This window comes from Panicum virgatum, chromosome 8N (genome assembly GCF_016808335.1).
Source record: "Panicum virgatum strain AP13 chromosome 8N, P.virgatum_v5, whole genome shotgun sequence".
Classification (NCBI taxonomy): Eukaryota; Viridiplantae; Streptophyta; class Magnoliopsida; order Poales; family Poaceae; genus Panicum; species Panicum virgatum.
Genome location: NC_053152.1, coordinates 37,476,351 through 37,482,724, shown reverse-complemented (window position 1 = coordinate 37,482,724; position 6,374 = coordinate 37,476,351). Strand labels below are relative to the sequence as shown.

The window sequence follows — 6,374 nt, the reverse complement described above, 5'->3', positions numbered from 1 at the left end:
ACCCCTTGACTCATGGTCTATATAAAGGAGGCGCGGGTAGACCCATAGAGACTTCTTCTGGGCATCATTCCACAAACCCTAATACAACACCGAACACAGGACGTAGGGTATTACGCACATTGCGGCCCGAACATGTCTAAGTCCATGCGTCTTGGTGTTACCATTGAGCCCTTGGTCCTAAGATCCCCGTCCTGAAACTCTACCGCTGGGTACCCCCTGGTGGACTAGCCGGAATAGCAATCCGACACCACCGTCTCCATCTGCTTCCGTGAGGAAGATCTTTGCGTACTTTACACCCTTGGCCGAATCTCTAAACGGGGGTTCCCTCGAATCCCTGCTAGCGGTACTCACCCATCGTCAAACACGCAAGGCTGAAGGTCATGGGTTCGAATCCTCGCAAGCGCACATGTGGATCTATGTGTGAAAAAATTCATGTGACTTGACGATGCATGTGTACAGGCCTCATGGGATTCGTCACATTTTTTTTATTTTTTAGGTGGCACGTTTAGTACCGGTCGCACAATTTTTTTTATTTTTCTAGGTGGCACATTTAGTACCGGTCGCAGCAACCGGTACTAAACAACACACCATTTAGTATCGGTCAGGCGGTACCGGCTGTTGCAGCCGATACTAACTGCGCCCTACGACCAGTACTAAAGATGTTCTTTTCGACAATTACTTAGTACAAAGTATGCTAAAAAGTTTTCTCGATAAGTTGTATTTTTACAAGTTGTATCACGAACTTATGTATCAAATTTCGGTACTAATGGTGGTTTTTCTAGCTGTGTCAAGATGTTCTTTTTGATAATTACTGAGTACAAACTATGTTAAAAAGTTATCTGGATATGTTGTATTTTTACAAGTTGTATCACGAACTTATGTATCAAAATTGTATGAGAAGTTCCGGTGGAAGTTATGTTCAAAATTATCATTTAGTAAGGAGGTTGGAAACAATTATGCGTAAAGTCATGTTAAAAAAAATTCTATCAAAAAGTTGTTGGGAAAATTTATGCGTAAAAGTTACAAGTATCGTAAAAGTTATGCTGAAAAATTTTTATCTAATAGTTATGTTGAAAAATATCATCCAATAGTAGTCTAAAAATGTTATACAAAGTAACTTTCTAAAAGTAGAAGAATTATTATGGAGAAGAAAAACTTTCCAGAAAAGAAATCTGCCGCTCTCCGAGATCGAGCGCTGCAGCTGGCACCCCTCCCAGCGCGCGCTCGTTAGTAGAAGAGCCCCCATTATAGTGTGGTAACATAAGTTGACAGAGAAAAATCAGAGCAGATGATGGCGGCTATCTGGTGGGAGGTCAATGGCAACCCGGCCTTCAAGCATATCCACAACAGTCTGCATGCTGGGCCTCATCTCCCGCTGGTTCTGGATGCAGCACAGCGCCACCTTGAGCACGGCCATCACCGCCGCCTCGTCATCGTCCGCAGGCGCCCTGGCCGCGTCCACGGCCCCCAAGACCTCGCCCCTCGCCATCTTCTCCCGCACGATGTACGGGAAGTAGTCTCGCGTGAGGTCTGGCGTCTCCAACGAGGGATACATGTTCCGGCGGCCGCCGACGAGCTCGAGGAGCGTCATGCCGTAGCTGAACACGTCGGACTTGTCGGACACGGCGTTGTAGAGCATCTCGGGCGCCATGTACCCGAAGGTGCCCTTGAGGTGCTCTGTGTCGACGACGCTGTTCAGGTCCCGAGTGATGGAGAGGGAGATGCCGAAGTCGGAGACGTGTGCCCGGAGGTCGCCGTCGAGGAGGATGTTGCCAGGCTTGACGTCGAGGTGCAGGATCCGCCAGTGGCACTCGTTGTGGAGGTACGGCATCTCCTGTCAAGCGAGCCGTTCTCGAAGAAGGGGTAGACAAGGTAGAGGCCGCCCCCGCGCTGGAGGCAGTAGCCGAGGAGGCGCACCAGGCTGCGGTGGTGCGCGTTTGCGATGATGGAGAGCTCTCTCCGGAAGTCCTCCTCGCCGGCGACGGTGCGCCCGCCGTGGATGTTGATCCGCTTGACGGCGACGGGCGTGCCGTCGTCGAGGCTCCCCCGGAAGACCTGGGCAGAGCCGCCTCGCCCTATCACGCTTCCAAAGTCTTGTGTCATGGCTTGGATTTCATGACTCGAGAATTCCCGCAGCATCTTCTGGATATGAATCGGGGCAGTAAGTTGGGGTTGATGATGAAGCACTGCTTCTTCCTGCCGTGGCGGATCACCATCAAGAGCATCAAACCATCTTCGGAGCCGACGGAGCGAAGGATAGAGTTTCCAGAGGCAATACGAGGATATAGCCAAGACATTGGCCGAGAAAATGAGGCTGACGCGAAGACTACTTTGGGCAAGCGAGGAAAGGAGGAAGACAAACAGAAGAACTACAAGAAATCCAGCGGAGATAACCTTCTCCTTCTGACGAGAGGAGCTGCAGATGTATAGGCAACCAACGGCATTGTAGGCTCCTAACTGAATTAGACATCCTGCAACACTACTGATGTATACGTAAACATAGGAAACTATGACCAGAGCCAAGAGGATAGTTACGATTGCAGCATGTAAGATGGTTGCAATGATCTTTTTCCGTGATAAGGGTATAGCCACCACATCGGTCCACTTCCAGACGCAATACGTGGATATAGCCACCATATTGGCCCCCAAAACGAATCCACCGATGCCGTACAATGCACTGTCCATTCCAATCCAGGAGAGAAGGAAGGCAGACAGCACGAGTACAAGATATCCAGCAGATATGATCTTCTCCTGCCGACCGGAGGAGTTGTAGATGTATAGGCAGCCAACAGCAGCATAGGCTACGAGCTCAGCGACCAGCGATGCGACACCGTACATACCATTATAAAGGCCGGCAAACAAGCTCACAGAGAACAAGGTAATTACCATTACCCCATGTAAGATTGCCCTCATTATTCTCAGTGCTTCCTTGCATCTTTCTCCACAAGGATCGGCAACAGGAGGGCTGCAGTCTTCTACATCCGCCATGCTTCTAATCTAGCTAGCTACGCTTTCGATCTGCAGGTTGGATGAACAATAATTGAACAGCTAGCTAGCGAAGAAAAGGCGCTGCGGAGATGAATATCCGGGACGATACAAGAGTTTACTAGGCCCGTGTTCAGTTGCAAAATGCAAAATTCCAAAAAAAATTCCGGCACCTGCATGGAGACTTAAAACTAGACGAAATAAAAAACGCATTGCGACTGCTGTCTGTAAATGGCGAGACGAATCTAATGAACCTAATTAGGCTGTAATCAGACGCTAAATTGCTACAGTAATGCTACTGTAAACAACCTCTAATGACGGATTAATTAGGCTCATTAGATTCGTCTCGCGATTTACAGACAAGTTCTGTAAACCCTTTTGTGATTAGTCTATATTTAGTACTTCAAATGTAGAAAGATGTCTTTTCAAAATTTTTACAACGCGCAACCAAACGGGGCCTAGCTAGTACGCACACAGGCGCGCCGGGATTGTGTGGGTGCACTTCAACCAATATGATGGGTTGGCTGGAAGAAAAAAGACGCGTGAATCGTAGACTGCTTCTCGGCGAAGCATTCATCTGGTTGGCGCGCCTTCCCAGTAACTTCCCAGTCGTCCTAGACCCTAGACTTCGCTTTCATGACCAGCTAAGCAGTGCCCCCATATCTCGGGTACGTCTATTATTCACCACATATGTGCTATATCGCAGAAGGCCACCGCAAGTCCAAGTCCGCGCAAGGTCTACAAGAAAAAGACTTCTTCCCTCAACTGATAGTTTGCTAAATGTCCCGCACTACCGGAAACCGGTGGTTGCCGTGTGCTAGAACTTTTGCCGTGTGCCATGGCATGGAGCACACGGCGAAAGTTTGGCACACGGCAAAGGTTTTGTTTGCCGTGTGTCCCGAGATGAAACCCACGGCAAATGCTTGGCACATGGCAAAAGGGCAATCTTTGCCGTGTGTCTAACATGCGACACACGGCAAAAGGAACATCAGGGCCGGCCATGTAGTGTTGGCAGGCGGGGCAGCCGCCCTGGGCCCCCAAATGGCAGGGGCCCCCTGTCATGTACGCATGTAGTGTGTGCGTGTTAGTGTGTGTTCGACGAACTGTAGTATGTATTATGTATATACGAAGGTTCAAACTGTGATGTGCTGTCAGCCCAACGAAAAGCAAACAATCTGAGGCCTACCCATCTTCCATTCTTCCTAGCGAAGCCTCCTAGAGGAACGCCTGCCTGTTCAGTTGTTCTCCATAAAAAAAAGAAACGCTTGTTTGCCTCCTCGGCTCCTCCTCAGCTCTTCGTGTGACCGCCTCTCTGCATTATGCACAACGCCACAACCGCACCCAAATCGCAGATCCCCTTGCTCCCTCACCCTCAGCAGATTGATTTCCCCTAAGGCCCTAATGCCTGAAGGAAGGTAGGAAGGATCGATCCCAATTCCCAAACTAATTAGCGCTTGATTCAGTATGTATCATATTTTTGCATAATCCTTTCCTTTTTTTTTCTATAAAATCTCAATCAGTATTGTAATCTTTGTTTCCTTTTGTTCTAAAGAGCTTTAGTAGGATTTTCATCTGTTCAAGAGATAGGGATTAGGGATGCCAGTTATACTTTTGATGTACTTATATGCAATTGTTTTCACCATAAGAATTTTTTTTATAATGCATCGAAATAAACTTTGCAACTGATATAAACTAGTTGGAAGGTTTTGTTTATTTGGGGCCTCCAATTTTGGTTTTGCCCCGGGCCCCAAAAAACACAGGGGCGGCCCTGAGTAACATCCAACCACACCGTCTAGCGGCGCCCCGTTTTGCCGTGTGCCAAGGTAAAGCACTCGGCAAACAAAAAAATTGCCGTGTGCCTTTTTGTTTTGCCAAGTGTTTAATTTTGAGCACACGGCAAAGTTGTTGAAAAAAAATTGAATTTGCCCTCCATACTTTTTCTTGTATACATATGCAGTACATGTTGCTCCATATTAAACTTTGGTAAATTTCTCATTATTTTTGCTATATTTAGTCATTTAATTTAAGTAATCGAATTTGCCGTGTGTTTCCATCACTGCACATGGTAAAAATCGGCTCTTTGCCGTTTGTTTTCATCACAGCACATGGCAAAGATCGGGTGTTTGCCATGTGCCAACCGTCAGGGCACACGGCAAAGTTGATGTTTCACATCATCCGCCGTCACGCTATTTTTTTTTATCGTGTGCCCGATAAAAGGCACACGGCAAAGACCGTCTTTACTGATGTTTGAATGCCGTGAGGCCTTTGCCGTGTGTTACAAATGGCAAAGGATTTGCCACTTGGAATTTGGCATTCTCTAGCACACGGCAAACATACCGGATCCCGTAGTGCCGCACATGCATCAAGGACATAAAAAAGTGATTATGCACTGCACATGTAATCTACGTTAAATTCTTCTCTAACAATAACTCGTGAGATAATAAATAGTTCTGGAACAAGTAATAGTATTTTTTGAAAAAAATAAGAACAAATAAAAATGTCACATCAAAATATATTGTTCCAAGAAGAAGAAAACATATTTTAAGAGAATAATTATTCTGGAAAAAATACTCTAGAATAATTAAAAATATTTAATTTAGCAATTGAAATTGTTCTGAGACAATTGAAAATGTTCCACCTCTGGAATACAAAATAAAATTACTCGATCAAAAATAGAAAATGATCCAAGAACAAAACAAATAGTTTGAAAAAAATAAATGTGGTCTATGTTTTTCAAATTTTACCATCTAAATCAATTGGTTTGATCAAAGTTTAATTTGAATAGCAATTTTGTCAACTACGGATATCACATAAATCATTTGTAAAAATTAAACTTGGATTGCAATGTTGCTCATGTTATCTTCAGAATAATATCACCATTGAATATGTTGGGAAAGTTTTATAGTTAGAATAACTGGATGGTGAAATTGCGACAGTCTGATTAAGAAAATCATTCTTGTTCGATTCACTCTTAGAATAGAATTTGTTTTGGAACAAATAAAAATGTTCCACCGAAAGATATTGTTCGAAATAATAAAAAAAATAAAATAAATCAAAAATAGGAATTATCATGGGAACAGAACTAGCTGTTGTGTGAAAAGAATTATTCTGAAACAAATACAAGTATTTTTGAAAAATATCATCTAAATGTAGTCAAACATGGTCTGGTTTTAAAGATCTTCTTGTAACTAACACAAAAATGCAAACAAGATTTGATTTGGACAATCACGTTTTGAACTACGGGTCCTAGGGTTCACGTCGTATTTGCACGATAATCTATAAAATATCATGTAGCTAATCTACAGGATAACCTAGGGATAAGGAAGAAAGAAGAAACGGGCAATGAATAAATAGCTGAACTGGGCGTGCGTATGCTGTCTTCGGCGACA

At 44.7% G+C, this 6,374-nt stretch overlaps 1 pseudogene; it reads right to left on the bottom strand.

Annotated features, from left to right (window-relative positions):
• Positions 1 to 1,041: 1,041 nt before the first annotated feature.
• On the bottom strand, positions 1,042 to 3,707 carry LOC120686908 (annotated as a pseudogene).
• Positions 3,708 to 6,374: the final 2,667 nt, after the last annotated feature.